Source organism: Salvia hispanica, unplaced genomic scaffold (assembly GCF_023119035.1).
Source record: "Salvia hispanica cultivar TCC Black 2014 unplaced genomic scaffold, UniMelb_Shisp_WGS_1.0 HiC_scaffold_296, whole genome shotgun sequence".
NCBI lineage: Eukaryota > Viridiplantae > Streptophyta > Magnoliopsida > Lamiales > Lamiaceae > Salvia > Salvia hispanica.
Window position 1 is genome coordinate 49,878 of NW_025952021.1, and position 17,399 is coordinate 67,276.

At 33.8% G+C, this 17,399-nt stretch overlaps 1 pseudogene; it reads left to right on the forward strand.

The window, feature by feature from the left end:
- The first annotated feature begins 12,856 nt into the window (after positions 1–12,856).
- Positions 12,857–13,346, forward strand: LOC125198843 (annotated as a pseudogene).
- Positions 13,347–17,399: the final 4,053 nt, after the last annotated feature.

Consider the following 17,399-nt stretch of genomic DNA (forward strand, 5'->3'; position numbering starts at 1 on the left):
GTTGCGATCCGCTAGTTGGCCTATGGCACAACAACTGATATGTTCGACGAGTACCTTCACGTCGAGGATACAACCGGCCGCGAATGTCTCAAGAAATTTTGTAAGTTAGTTGTGGAGGCTTTGGCGACACCTATTTGTGACGTCGCTGTGCATGATTACCGAGCATGATGCGGATGCACGAGACGTGCACGGCTTCCCGGGATGCTAGGGAGCATCGACGTATGCACTCGTCTGGAAGAACCGCCTGACGGCGTGGAGAGGCTAATTTACTAGCGGCTACAAGGGCGCCACCCGACGATGATCCTAGAAGCCGTCGCCGACCACCGCCTCGGATCCGGCATGCCTACTTTGGTGTAGCCAGTCGAACAACGACATCAACGTCCTCATTCATCCACCTCTTCGCCGATCGCTGCGGGGTCGCGGCCCGGCCATCGAGTTCACTGCCAACGGCCGCGACATCATATGGGTACTACTTGGCCAATGGCATATACCCAAGGTGGCCTGTTTTTTAAGACGATCGATGCCCAATTGGTGAGAGGAGAGTCTTGTTTGCGGCAAAGCAGAGTCACGCGAAGGATGTGGAGCGGGCTTTTGGGGTGCTCCAATCGCGGTGGGCAATCGTGAAAGGTCCGGCGTGTTTTCGGTACAGAAGTCATCGCCGACGTCATGTATCGTGCATCATCATGCATAACATGATAGTCGAACAAGAACGTGAACATGTCACCGATCGGGTGGATGATGAAGCCGGATCTAGCCCGAAGACGGCGACCTCGCCTGTCACTCGAGGGATTACCGATGGGTTTCGGTGCGTTCTACACGACAGCCTCAATGCGCGCCAACAAGACCATACTCGACTTCATGACCGACATGATTGAAGAAGTTTGGAACCGCAACCGCCGTCGTTGAGAATTTGTAGTTTTTTTATTTCGTATTGTAATGTTTTAATTTTAATGAAATGAAGTTTTTTTTTCCAAATTTTGAAGTATTTAAATATTCAAATAATAGATAAAATGCTTAGGGCGGGCTATAGTCCGCCCCACTAGAATGGGTGAAGGATAAAATGCGACGTGACGGTGCATAGGGCGCCGTCAGTGCGTCCCACCGTGGATGCCCTAATTGGTAAAGTAAGACGAAGAATTCTCAAGTACGAGAAATGAAGAGAAAAGTAATGGAAATAGAAAAAATCAAAAGTTTCTATTTTCAAGAGACGGAATAGTATATAAAAGTAAGACTCATATTCTATTAACTTCTCCAACTCACTTTCTATTGCATTTCTTAAAACTTATGTTGGGTTAAAGTGTGACGTTTAATAACAGGAAAAAAAAAAAAAAAAGAGTACTCTCTCCTATTCTTGGATTGTATTTAACTTACTAACAGCATAATCTCTTAAGCTAAAAATCTCACAAGTTCAATCCACCGTGACAATCTAACTTAAATTTTGTTTTGCATGTGGGTATGTGACAATAATATTAGTATTAATTTAATACATATGTAAAGGAGAAATATAATATACATGATGGATAAAGTATTAAATTAGGATTCTCATAAAAAAAAGCAGTGATAATCATGATGATGGTCGCAGAGTAAAAGTTGAGGATAATGAAACTATGGCATAATAATTTGCAACCCAACATATGCTATTATTGCTCAGTCAACGTAGTCAAAGCTATGCATAAACTTCGTGAGTTGATATCATTACATGCAACTAGAAGATTTCCTACTCATATAGAAACGAAATAGTAAAACATAGTACCACCCCTTTCACTAGCTATAATGATGAAACAAAGGAGGAAAAATGCACTTACTTTCACTAGACAATTTCAAACATATGAACAAAGCATAATGATTGATAATACAACATTTTGGTTAGGTATTATATTATATATCGGCTTCAAGAAAAGGCTGATTAAAGAAGAACAATTATGTTGTTTGCGGGAATCAAGAAAAAGAGATAAAAGCAATTGATCAGTGGGTTCACGGCTTCACGCTATCTCTTTGTTTAATTTTTCTTAAAATACACTACTACTACTAAAATAAAGAAGTACTACTACTTGAGTTGAGATATATCGGAGCACCCATTCCTTCAAAAAGAAAAAGCAGAGCACGCATCTCTCCCTGATTTTCTCACCACTAAATATTTTTTAAGAAACTGATTTTGGTTGTAAATTAATGCTAGATAGGTATTTTAAATTAAATCAATAAAATGGCATCTTAACCCTAATAATCATCTCTAAAAACTGAGCAACATATTTGTAAAATACAAACACCTTTCAAATATTCATTTTCCATAGTAATATTAATGATGTTATCAATGATAGTCATTGTAATAAAATGAAATTTAGTAAATATAGATATTATTGATAGTAACTACTAGTTTTTTTTTAATGCTCCAATAATTTTATATTACTATTACTCTTTAACTGTAGTTTTTGTTTTCAATTTTTTTATATTTTTAATGAATCATTAATATTTTTTCTTACTAATTTATTTTTATTTGCTCGATATTAGTATTAATAACTCACAGTTAGTAAAATAATTTATTTGACAGTTAGTATAGATTAATATATTTACTAAATTAATAGATACAATAGTACTATTAACTAATACTCCCCGTCCATAAAAAATAATCTATTAATGTATGTACATGTATTGTATCATTGATTTGATTAAGTGTCATCACGATAGTTTTTTGCTACTTTGTAGAAATAATAATATCATGTGATAACAAAAATATTGAGTGCATTTAGCAAGAGAAAGAAAAATTAGATCCTTTATTTTCTCTTAATTAAATTCTAATGCCATCGTCGGTATTTGAAAATAAAAACAAGTAGGAGTATAAGCTTACTAACAGTGTACTATAACGGTAATGGATAATTTTGTGTCCCTGTGAGTCCAACTAATAAACCCAATTATGTTGAGAATTAGAAAATAAGCCCATAATTTGTGTGCTCGTTTTATGGAGTACTGCTTTGTTATCTGAAGTTGCATTAGCTAATAATTTTTGGAAATATATAAAATATAAATTTTTATAATGGACTTTTATATAAGTTGCTATTTTAAAGTGGCGAAAGTATATAAATATTCAGCTATATCTAATTTGCAATCAAATGGGAGTTTAGATATTCATATTGGGCCCTCCTATGAGCCCAAATAATGGGCCCAATTTGTTTGATTTAAAGCCTAACTATGTGGCTTTGTTTTATACTGTTATTGAAATATCTTCATAATTTTATTGAGAATTTTATAAATATAATTGATTTTTTAGAACTATAACTTTAGTCCCATATTTTTCCATTTGCATATTTACGGTTTTCATACTTTAAAAATATCCTCACACGTATTTGCATTTCGATGTAATATTGATCTAAAATGTTCTTCAACTCGAAAGACATTTTTATTAAATTCTTTAGCTTTTATCTCCTGTTCCATGTGCACGTAGACATACAAAATTATAAACATTACAATGCAATATATACAAGTAGTTGTTATAGATTGTTTTTTGCAGATTGCATTTTAAATATAGGCGGATTGCATTATAGGAGTAATTTGTTTAGTTTTGCATTATAGATGTTATTTAATTTGCATTATAGATATACAAGGTTTACATTTATAGACATTTTATTTTGCATTGTAGACAAAATTGTCTATAATGCAAAAATAAATATTTTATTAAATAATTAAGAAAAATTAAAAATAAAATAAGTGTAATAAAAAAATATATAGAAAATACAAAAAATTTAAAAAATTAACCTTAAGAGAATATTGCAAAGATAAAATAAATAGTTCTTCCTTCGTTCCAACTTTGCTGTGATAAAACTTTTCATCTCAACACGACATTATAAGGGATACATATACTCCATAAAATTTATTCTCTTTTATCTTGTTACTTATCGCTCGTATCTTTATTTTCTATTATACTTTATTCTATCATCAATTTAACTTAACATTAATTTTTCAAATCTTAGTGCAAAAAAGGAATGCACAATTAATTTAAAATGGAATAGTATTAAAATTTAGAGATGTTCGCAGCTATTTTAAAATTTTAAAACTAGATATACAAATAGCAAAATATGAGGATAAAAAAATAATTATTTCTATATATTATAATCAGGAAAAAATAATTTGTCTATTTTAAATGACAAATTGAGTTTTTAGATATTTATTATCATCTTTATTTTATTTTATTTTCACCTAATTTATAAAACAAAAATACCTAAAATTTCATATCAAGAAATGTCCATTTGAGGAATAGAAAAAATGTCTTAATAAGTACGCCAAAAACGCGGATTGCATCATAGCTGTGTGAATTAAGTAACGAGTGGGACCCACATCTTCAAAGCCCGAGTCATGCAGCGTGACACGTGGATTGACTGTGTGACAACTGCACGAGGCATATAATAGAACTCCGCGTACTGGATATGCTGAAACTATTGAAAAATAATTAATCTTTTCTTTCTTTATGAGGTTTTGCCTAAATCTCTATATTATTGTAAAAATTATATATGGTTCTGATCTAGTTGGATAATATATTACTAATAATTATTATAAAGTGAACACAATCTTTTTCTACTTCACCATCATTATCTGTCGGATTATGATAATGGAATTAATAAGTGGCTAGTTCTCGACCCACTTAAATTGGAACTGTCATTTACGGAGTAATTTTTATTGGCAATAAAAAAATTGCAGTTGTTATAAGTATTTGGTTGCGAGTTATTTTTAGGAAATACAGGCAAATACAATATTTGGATTCATGGTGTGTTTCTAGCTACCGACTACCTTAAGTCATTGTGATTTCTCATATATACTCTCTCTATTTCGTTATAACACATATCTTTTCTGCACAAATTTTTAAACTGTAGGAGTAGTATTTAGTGGTTAAAATAAGAGAGTGATTAAACAATGATATAATTTCCTAAATGAAAAAATAAAGAAAAAGTAATTTTAAAACAATTGATAAAATTATATTTTTTTGCTATGAAAAAAATATCTCACATATGATAGGACAGTCTATAAAGTCAAAACTATATAGATTTTCTTTATATAATAGTAGTATGATTTGAGGTTTAACTAGTGATGCACTTGGGTTTAGACTTTTATCTATACATATATAAATGGAGAGTTTTGGGAGTTTTTGTATAATTATTTTATGAGAAGGATGTTAATGCAATAAACAAAAGTTATTAAATTGGTTAATTGACTAAATTTGATCATATAAAAAATTTGGGGCTTTACATATGGTATAATTATGATGAAATTAATGAATTAACCCCCCGAAAAATTAGAAAATTTTCCCCATCTTTCTTATTTTTTGGAGTAAAAAAAAAAGAGTTTAATGTGATTGAAATAATTTAATATTATGACCCAACAAATTTTAGTCTCAATTCAATCATGATATCAAGCCCAAAACAAATTAATCTCTTTAAAGAAAAAAAAAAAGTAAAATAAAAAGAGGAACCTTATAAGAAAATGGCATAGTGGGGGATGGTAAGGGAAAGGGCATTTATTTTTTTTATTTTTTAACCTTCTTTTTTAAATTTTGTTTGGGGCCAAATTAATTTTTTGCATTTTTATTTTGTCTTAAAAAAGCTTGATTTTTGTGGAATACCTCAACAATAGCTTTTTCCTTTTCAAAATTTTTTTATATTTTAGGGGCATTTAGGGCATTATATTGTTTGATTTTTAAGCTTCGTTTTTTTCTAATAGTTTAAGTGTTTTAAAAATTATAAAGTTCTTTTATCTATAGGAAAATTTTCAACGGGGAAAAATGGGCAAAGTAATTTGTCTTTGGGGGGAAAAGGGGTTTTTCATAACTTTATTATTTTTTTTACTATTTTCATTGAATTTCTATTCTACTTAGTTGTATAATTGTAAATTTTTACTTAGTTGAAACTCCTATACGGGTTTTGGAATAATTTCTAATTGTGATATAATCTAATTTTAAATATTTAATGAAAACTCCTACAAATTATAAATTTTATTATTGTATACTATTTTTAAATAGACAATTTTAATATAATATTACTATTTTAAAAATTTTAAAAAATGGACCATTTAAAATACAAAAATATAGTTTAATTGTCTACTCATTTTTTGATGTTTATGTGAATGTTATTTTTTTATAAATATTTTTATATTTATATAAATACTTTAATTTTAATTTTATATTTATCATCACAAGTAGTGTATGGTATTTTTTTGTTTTTTTCAATTTTTTAAAATTTTTTTTCAAAACTAAATTTTTAACCCCGGGGGGAAAATTTTTTTTGATTTTGAGAGATCTTTCATGTTTTCATTTTGAATTTAAAAAAAAGTTTAATTTAAAAATTTTTTGTTATTGAATTTATGCATCTTAATGGGATTTTATGATATAGGTGTGGAAATTATGACATTCTCAAAGATTTTTTTAATTATAATTTTTATAAAATCATGTCATGATGTTTTTTCAACTCAATGTAGAAGATGAAAAGCTTTTTTAAATTTTAAACATAGGGAAATTTGAGGTTTTTTTTTAGAAGTGAAAGGTTTTTAAAATCCCTCTCTCCATGATCACCTAAAAGTTTTAAATTTTGGCAAATGAAAGGTTTTGTAACACCCCATTTATCTCTTGCAAAATAAAAGTACCTCCTCTCCTCTCAACCAAAATTTCTCTTTTTTTTTAAAACCAAATTTTAATGGTGGTGCTATCTCCCATCCCAATCTCCCCCATGAAAACATGCAAGGCACGCCATCCCGTTGGGGCCCATCTTTCCCAAAACCCCCTTGTAGGCGGCAAAGACTTTGGGTTTATAAATGGTCTACCCCGGGAAACTCATGCTTTCCTTTTGGAAATTGGAGCCCTGACATATTTTTAAATTCTCCCCCCCCCATCCCCTCAAAAAATAACTTTTCCTGGGGAAAACTCCCAAAAAAAATAACAAATGGGATTTAACATGGATTGACTTATATCTTATATTGTAACTTATGCATATTGATAACTCGCTTTTAAAAATCTCGACGACAAATATCTCTATCAACAAATGTCAGGTTTTGAAATATAAATAACAAATAGTTTTGAACTGGGACGGAGAGAGAATTTTATTGATATTTGGCTCATTTGTTAGTCATGATGAGTATATTTTAAAGTTAAGGGTTTAGGATTTAGGTTTCGAGGTTTGGGTTTTTAGTGTTTAGTGTCACTATATTGCAATGAAATGAATGTTTCGAAGATGAATGAGGGAAGTTAAAAACTATAATGAAACAAAACAAAATCTCTATAAATACTTCTCACGTGTTGAAATTTTAGGAGAAACGATTCATGTACAATTTGCTGTCCGGGTTCGATCTTTTTGACATTTATATTATTACAATTAGTTTGGTTAATTGTAGATTAGAGTTATTCTTTTAGTTATAAGGAACAGAGGGAATATGTTTTAGTTGTATAAAATTCATAGTCATTTTGTTTATAATTTTTAATATAATAATATTGTTTCTAATTTCATTTAATTAATTTATAATCTAACATTAATATTTTAACATATTTTAACATGTGCATCACAGGGTGATACTAGTTTATGTATAAATTGTAAGATGCCGAGGTTCCAAAAAAGTATAATAATTTGAATGTGAAACTAAATACAGTAAATAATAATATAGTACGTGTTTGTAACGGAAGAATAATGGTCGGATTTAAGCACAGATAAGAGATACTATAAATTAATATTTGATGTGATAGGTTGGTTATATTGCTACTCACCCTTAGATTGATGACTATAACTACATGACGATCTTTAAATCAAGGGTCATGATCATTTAATTTTGAGTATCAATACATTAGATCAAAAATGTCAATTAGGGTATTTATGTCAATTAAGAACAAAGTAGTTATAAATAATTTTTGAAAAATATCTCTAAACTTATGCATATAACTATCTCAGTTTAAATTATTTTTTCACTCAACATCTATCAAGTTAAAGATAGTTTTATAAGGATTCCAACGAGATCCTACACGATATGTTTCTATATCAAAATTTGAAAAAAAAATCTTGAATTTTCGTGTTTTTTCCGAAGCGTCTAATATCAACATATCCATCAATAAATGTCAACACAATACGTATAAAATGTCAATTCAAAATTGTGTTGACATATTCAATGATCATATGATATTTTTTATACACTATATTGACGGTTTGACCAAAACTCTAAATTTGTTAAATCTTCTTATTTTTTAAATTTAAATAATAATAAAACGAAATTACACATGGTAATTTGTAGACCACTAAATCTTTGAAAATCTTATAATCTTAAATTAGTTATAGTTAGTCATTAATGAATGAGTTACCAATTTATCACATCCTTGATACGATAAAAGTGAGTATATCACACTATAGAAGTGAGTATATCACACTATAGTTTTACAAGCAATTTCCCAGATGTATTTAATTAGTCAACAAAACTATTTAATTAATTGTTATTTTAATATCTGATTTTTGTATAACCAAACTTTAGGTGTGAAGGTTGCTTAGAAAATAGTAGGCCAAAACAGTCAACGAAAAAGACAACGAAATACAGACACAAGATATATGTGGTTCGATGGATGCCTGTATCCAGAGAAGAAAAAAACTCTATTCGATGTACAAACACGGCTGTATGTTTCTATACGCCAAGATATACACCCAAGCTAAGAGCTAACATCACCCCAGGATAATCAATCGAAGTAAAAAAAATAACACTACGATTTTGTGTACATAATCAACTTCGGAAATTTGTTATACATATCCTTAAGGTTTAACATCTCTAGCTCTTAAGTACCTCTCTGTTTCATAGAAGTAGACCCATTAAATATAACACGAGTTATAATGTGATAAAGTAAGAGAGAATGAGAATAAATATTTGAAATAAAATAGTGAATGGTGGAGCCCCTAAAATATAAAAGTAAAAAAAAAAAAGAAAAACATTTCCATAAATGAATATGAACTATTTTTAGGGACATATAAAAAAGAAAATTCAGAACTTATTTCTAAGGACGGATACATGTGATCTGCTCATAACCGCTTCTTGTAACTGATTTTAACTTCTTCCAACGACTCTTGAAGCAACAATAACAACATCAAGCTTCAATGTAGAAAATCTGGCTTGGCTGAAGTATATATTAATGTCGACGTATTTATTCGTTTATAGAAAGTATGATGCTTTGTAAGATATATAGCACACTATTACTCTCACATTTTATTACGACAGTCTTCTGCTTAATTTCAAAATTTCCCAGTATTTTGTTAAGAGAAAAACTATTTTTCACGATATTGGTTAATGCCATATACTCAACAACTGTAGTGGATAAAGTAATCACAGACTGAAGATTCGATTTCCAATTAACTGCAAAACCATATAGGTTGAAAATGTATCTTGAGTGTGACTTCATATTGTTGTAAATTGCAATTTGAAGAGCCATAGGCCAGCCGCAATAAAAATAATTCAAAATATACTACATTTACGGAATTAAAATTACGATTAATCGGGAAAATTAATCCATTCCATTAAAAAAAGTACAAAGATTTTAAAAAAAAAAGTACATGATTTTTTTTTTAAAAAAAAGGGCTTCAACACACGAGCCCCGCCACTCTCTACTCCTCATCGCCGTCGTCCTCGCCGCCGCCGCCGCCGCCCGTGGTATCTGAGCCCATGTCGGAACCCGCTAGCCGTGCCCTCGCGATTTCCAAATCAACCCGCATGCCCCGAGCATCTCGTGAAGAAACATCTTCCGTGGGTCGGTGGCGGTCTTCCCTCTTGGAAGACCTTGCCATCCGATCCCACGATGGTTACGCGAATGGAGAGTGTACTGAGTGGGCGGGTGGGAGGGCGGGCCTGGACCTCGCGGGGCGATAGGGGATCCGCCCCCCCGGGCCCGCCCTTTGTCAACCGGGCGGGGCGCCCTAATAAATGAAGGAGGGATGGAAACCCCCGGGATCCGGGGTCGGGATCCGCCCGGCCGCCTGTAGTCGCGCTATAGTTCGCCGTGCTTCTTGACACCTGGCCGCCGCACCCGGAACTTCTCGGAGTCCTTCGCAAAAGCACTCCCAGAGGTGAACTCCTTATATTTCCCCCGCCAGGGAACCGATTCTGGCGATCCTCGGGTGTCCCCTGCCACTCAGGAGGGGAGGGCGTTGCGTACAAAAATCGAAGGGCCCACCGGGGCCTGCGCCCCCCACCCTTCGGACCTCCCCCGGGGCCCTTTCCCCGTGCGGGCGGCGCATATAGGGCCTCCGATCTTCGCCCACATGTTGACGATCCGCGTGTCGCAACGGGATCGTCGCACCCTCAAACCCCCGGCCCCCCCGGGCGTACTCATCCTCCGTCCACTTCCTCCGGCCGGGTGCCCCCAGCGGGCTGCGATGACTCGCGACCGCCGGCCTCCCCCTTCCCCTGCCTTCTTCTTCGGCGCCCCGCCCCTGAAGGGGGAAAGATCATTTTCCCCCGAGATCGATCCCCATATCATGCAATGTAGAAGGTCATCCCCGTGAACGCGTCTCCACGGGTCGCGGTGAGCGAAGCGTCAAAAAATCAAGCGAGGGCCGATATCCCGGTGTCCCCTCCGGTGCCCCTTGTCCCCACCTCGGGATGCATACCGTCCGCATCCCCTACATCCCCCCCGCCACATCATTCCCATCATGCTGCGGCACATCTCGGTTTGCATCCGGGGCATACCCCACCCGGCGCGGGCCCTTGCCCGCATACCCGCCGCACCAGCCATCATCCCCATCACCCGTTTCCCAAAGGGGATGTTAAACCTCGGGCCCATTCGCCCATCCGGATCCCACAGTACCGTGGGGTCGAGATCCACTCGCCGGGGTGACTCGTTGTTGTGATCCATCGCTCGATGATGCTCTTTACGAAAGTTAGAGAGAGAAAACTCGTTAAAACAAGTGGTCAAATGAAAATGAAACGAAATCGCTTTGTATGGGTTTTTTTTTAAAAAAAAAAACAAAAATGGCGGCCCGCTTACGGGCCCCCAATGGGGGCCCTTGCCACGGCCACCCGGCACCGTCGCCACCCCAAAGGCCGGCCCCGATTTCGCTCTGCACCAAGGGTTCTGGTTGCCGATCGGCCGCGATTATGGGTTAGCCGGTTCTAGCCGACCATTGCGGATGCTCTAATGACACTCTCAAACTACTCTATGTATAATATCATCTCTTCAAGATCACCATGCATGAATATTGTTTCCACATCAAGTTGTAGTAGCTCCCAATCATTTTGGTAACCAAATCAAATCTTGTGGTGGCCATGGTGAAGCGTTCCCACGACAAAACCAATTTGATAATGAGAATCGATTGAAACCCGTTTTAACGAATGAGACAACGAAAAATACACACAAAATATACGTGGTCCGGTGAATGCCTACGCGCCCACGGGAAAAGAGCTTTAACTTTATTCATGCTACAAACAAGGCTACAAGTTTCTATACACCAAGAACTACACTCCAGAAAACTTGATCAAATAAAAAAACAGCTCTTTGATGTGTGTACAAAATGAACTCTCATAAATTTGATATACATAGCCTTTAGAGAGTTAAAATCTCGAGCTCTTATATACTACAAGCTATCTACTCATGACCACTCCTTTTGTAACTGATTTTAACTGTTTCCAACAGCTCGTGAAGTGAATAACAACCGCAAGCTTTCTATGCAAAAATCTTGCTCGACTTCCATTCCATGCATGAACCATACTCCAAAAATGGAACAAATAACTAGTAATAATCTGGGACAAAGGAAAAATAAAATACCATAATTATATAGTTATATTGCATCGATATGAGAAAATTGTAAACTACAATACAACATGATAATGCATAATTATAAAGAAATGGAAAGTATTTCAGCAAAAAAAGGGAGATATATAGTACTCCCTCCGTCTGAAAGAGCCATTTTCCATTTGGTCATTTCCCATTAAGAGTCATACTTCATTTTTTACAAATAAAAAGTAAGTAGATCCCACATTCCACTAATAATTCACTCACATTTTATTATAAAACCAATATAAAAAATGTGACTTTAATCCACGGAGGAAATACTAAATTAAGTTTCTCATACTCCACCAATAAGATCTTCAGATTCTCACTTATTTTATAATGCAAGGGAAAATTAATAAAAAGTAAAATCAATCAATCGCTATGAATAAGTGATAATAATGATAATATATCTATATAGAAAAAAACTCAGAAATAAAAGCCTTGTGGCACAAGCGAATAAATCAAGCAAAGCCCCACAAAGAAACGAAAAAAGGAGAGCCCCGTCAGCATGACGTCACCTATACAGCAGTTTACAATATGAACAAATGTGGATGGCCCAATAATATTGTATTGATTTTCCAGATATTAGTTGTATCATATTCATATAGTATCATAGAAAAGGGAAATCATCAGTTTACGCGTAGAGAGATGAGATAGTAAGACCACTAGAAAGAAAAAACCAATCCAAATTTGCATTTCTCTCCTCATTCTAGAAATTCGTTTCACATTACCTCAACAGTAAATTCGAGTGTGAATTAAAAAAAATTTTATTTTATTTATATTATTTAGTAGTAATATATATAAAATACTTAATCGTTATTAACGGTAGAAAAAGAATGATATAATTAAAAAGAGGAATCAGGCTTTGTATTTTCGCATTCATTTATTTATTTTCTCCTGACACCTAAGCAAATCTGAAAAGAAAATCATTCTTTTCCCTATAAGAAAAATCTGTCTTTTTTTCCCGATTTTCACACCATATTTTCACACCACCCTTTTCATATAATATGAATCACCAAACCCTTTTTCTTGAGATTTTTCCCTTTCCACCAAATCTTCCTCAATAATTCTCCATCTTTGTGTTCATTATATATGGATCACCATCACCAGCAGCTCCACCAGCAATACTGGAATCCGTCGGGGGCAGCGATAGGTTCCCGCAATGGAGCATTCAAGAAACCGGGATTTCTTTTTTATCCGGGCCGAACTCGACCCGAATTTCATGGAGACGAAGCGTAATAAGATGCTTTGGGAGGTGATTTCGACTCGGATGGAAAAGGCTATAGCAGAAGCGCGGAGCAGTGCAAGTGCAAATGGAAAAACCTCGTCACCAGATACAAGGTATGTGTTTGTGTTTGTGTTTGTTTGTTCGTTTCTTTTTTATTACCGATCATCGATATTTCATCAACAAGTTAGTTTCTAGCAGAAGCAAAATGATTATATTAGTACCAATTTATTTGATTAAGTAAAAATGGATATTTAGGGATGTGAAACGATGGAGACGGAAGCGATGAGGCAGCAATTCCCCTTCTACAACGAGCTGCAGACGATATTCGCGACGAGGATGCAGAGAATGCATTAGCGTTTTATTTTATTCTTTATTTAAATCCAATCAGTATATGTAACTTCTCAATTATCATCAATCAAAAACGCTGTGTGTCCTTTTTGGTTATTAGTAATTGCCTAACTGGCCACATCTTATCTTATACTCGCGACAAAAAATATTGAATTTCAGATTATCCAAGTTCAATAAATCAAATCAAATCAAATAATTATTGCAACTCAAAAAACTAATTGGATTAGTTTCACCGCAATTTGAACTGTAACACATTTTAATTAGTTAATTATAGCAAGGAAAATTCTGTAAAACACAGTATAAATGTAGTGTACCCTTAGACTTTTACATTAATTAGTTAGTCTAGCAAGGAAAATTTGTAAATCACAATATAAACGTAGTATATCCCTTTTCAAAGACTTTTACATTAATTAGTTAATCATAGCAAGAAAAATTCTGTAAAACATGATTAAATTAATAAACCCTCAAATCTTATACCACCAATCCATATAGGGTTTGTTCGATTTGTAAGAATGTATATTGAGATTAAATATGTATTGTGTTTGATTCATGAGATTGAATCTCACGACTCAATCCCAGACCGATAATCATGCGATAATTAGTTAAGGCCAATTCACCAACTAAAATTATCTCACAATTTAATCTTGCATTATATCTTGAGATTATTTATCCAAAGAACCGAACACCACCATAAATTATTCCTTCTATCAGCCATTGATTGGCTCAATTTATTTACCTCTATCCGCTTAATAATTGCTCATTACTTTTCACTATTATTTATATTAATTAATTCAAACTCCACTAATATTATTTCATTCATATTTTTTAACTACCACTATAATTTAGAACTACATTTAACAAACTTTTTCATTCGCGTTATATTATAGTATTTCTTAAAACCTGAGTCACTAATCGAATCAAATCAAGCCAATTAATGGATAAAAGAGAATATATTGTATCTTAGGGGATTTTTATTATCTAAATTATACATCCTCGGTACTCATCCAAACAATTAACTATTTTTTTGTACTAAGCTCAAAATCACAATACACTTGCATCCAGTATAGAGTATTTTACAGTGAAGCAAAATAAAAAAAATATAAGTACCCTAAGCTTTTACTTAAACATGGAAAGCCATTCCAAAGTATAATTTGTTTATGGAGATCTAGATTCAGCTTTTTGATCCTCTGACTGTGTTGGGTACAGCCCAGTGTACCCATTAATTAAGACAAAAAGATTTCACATAACCACCAAACCTATACTACTCTACACATAATAAAAACCTGCAAAACTACACTGAAGAGAAACTGTATTCAAAACAGAAAGGCCAGAAAACCTCCAAATAATTTCTGACCTGAACCAAAAGCTGCAATAATCTTCGTATGTTTCATTTATTTTATAATTTATAATTTTATCTCGCCCAACTTAGTGGAATTGTTTAGCATTTTAGTCTACAAGAGTAGAAACAAAAATATAGGGTGTAGAAGATGACACAGGTTCAATCCAAAGAAAAAATGATGAACCAACCTTCCTTATTTATCCAACCTAAAAAGATGGTTACAGCCCCACCTCTAAAATAAATTCTTTTGTCAGCATTAATTTTGCTGCCAATTGGCACAGCTGCCACTTATTGCAAGAAAAATTCAGCCCCACAAATTAATTCGCCAATCACACCTCAAAAGATTATGTAGTATGCAACTATAGCCCCCCTTCCATCATTTTTAGTTCATATCTCAACCTTTGGATATCTCAAGATTTTTAACGTGTATCAATTCCATCATACTATAAAACAATAGAAAGTTTTTTGAAATTCAAAAGTGATCAAGGCGAATATTTGGACATCAAGTGTAGGATGCAAGCCAAAACTTCAAAAGCCCTCAATTAATTTGAAATTCAAAATTCATTTTTTTGTTTCCAGGGGAAAATTAAATACATATTTAAAAAAGGTCACGACAAAATCCGCAAGTTTTTAAAAGTGACAAAAGATTGAGATATAAATTGATATTAATCCATCTCTCTTGAACTCAAAGCAATTGTACAGTGATCGACAAAAAAAGCCTCATCTACCAATCAAAGGGTTGTTGGAGAAATATTTAAAACGGGAAATGGAGGATTCCACACAAATTTTCTTGCTCCAAATTAAGGGCCCCTAACATTTGCAAACCAGCTACAAAAAGGGAAATGATCTTATTATTGGGAGTCAAACTACGGTACGTATCGATGGATCCCACACAAAAAGACTAACGAAAAGGGTTTCCCAAACCAGCCCCACCATATTTGTTTCCCGTGCTTGGGCCCTTCATTGCATTATAGTCCCATTATCTCTTTCTATTTAAGTATCAACAGGGATCTCTCTTCTTACATATTTCTCGTTTTAACGAGAAACGGATCAAGGCTGAAATGAAAATGTGTAGATGAGATTACCAAAGACCCCAAAAATAGAATATCTCCTCAATTTTCTAGCAAAAAAAAAAGTTGTGCGGGCTTGGTTCTGACTACCCTCCCCGGCTGATTCAACTATTTTCCTTGGCGTTATTGTAAGCTCTTCGAGTCTTTATTTTTTTTGGGTTGAATCTTTCAAGACACTGACATCCTATGCCAAACAGTAGCAAAGTATACTATTCAAAAAATAGTTTTGCCTCAGATAGGTCAAAAATGGTCAAAAAAAAATTGCTTCTGTTTGGGGGAAAAAAAACTTATATATTTGTTGCATCATTTGCATTTTTTGAACTTAGTTAGCATTAATGCTTATTCGCATCAAATAAGAGATGAATAACAAAAAGGGAGATATAAAAATCAAAACAACCACAGGGCTTCAGCAAAGATACTTTTGTAACATGGGATCAAACAAGATGCTGTCCTTATGCCACTAGATCGGAAATTTGGGAAACTCCACATATAAGTGTTTCCCAAAATGGGGATTGCATAGTTCCAAGCCTACAAAAGTTTTACAACATCAACACAACTCTTTTAGATGGGAGTATTTGTCACCTCCATTCCGTACTCATACGGGATAGACCCCAAAAAGTTAATTTGAAGTCTTAGAATCCCAAAAAGTTTCTTTCATTTGACATCTTGATAAATGAAACTTACTGTTGCAGTTATTCACTGGGCCAGGCAAAAATTCTGGCATGTTAAACAGGATTATCTATCATATTACCCGTTCTATTTTTCGTTACTACCATTTGTCAAAGTCCTAAAGATCACAAAATAAAAAATTCATTCCTTGTAAGAGCATTTTTTGAGATGCCTGAAAATTCTTCCCGTCCATGAAATAGGCAAATTGGAATGTAAAGGGTTTTTAATCGTAATTGGAAAAGTATAAAAAAAAGAAGAAAAATAGTTTAAAAAAGTATAAATGATAAAGAAAAAGGAGAAAAAGTTTATAAATGGATTTTGGGTACCCAATGGGACGGACAAAAAAAGGAAAATTCGGTATATTTTCTATGGGACGGGAGTATCAAATAGGATGAAATTGTTGGGCCGTAGGTCCTTTAGGGAAAAAGAAGTAAGGGGAAATGAGGTGGAACACTCAAATTAAATAATCTGCCACCAAAAATAAAAACATGGAGTGTTCTTGATCATCGAATCTTGGAGCCAAAAATCATGTGAGGCCTATTTTAGGATTTGTTAAACATCCAAAGCCATGAACCTGTGTACAGACTCAGAGCAAAACAACTATACCTGGGATCTAAGTGCAGACTTTTTTCCCCCATTGCAAAAAAATTTGTAAAATTGAAGAATTCCCTTTTTTGCACTTTTTGTTCTTTTTAAAAACCTTTTTTTTGATTCCCAATTTCGCCTTTTTATCTTTGATTTCTATTTTGAAGCGACCTCTTCGTTATTTACCCAGTATTTACTTTCTTCTTTCCTTCTTGTTCTCTATTTTTAAATTTTAAACTTACTGATAACTGAAAAGTACTTTTGAAAAAAAAAACAATTCATGAATGACTTTTTTTTGACAGCTAATAAAATTTGGGGAAATAAAAAAAAAAGGCTAAAAAATAAACTGAAAACTAATAAAAGCATTGGTAGTTTCTGGCCCTGCGAAATCAAAAC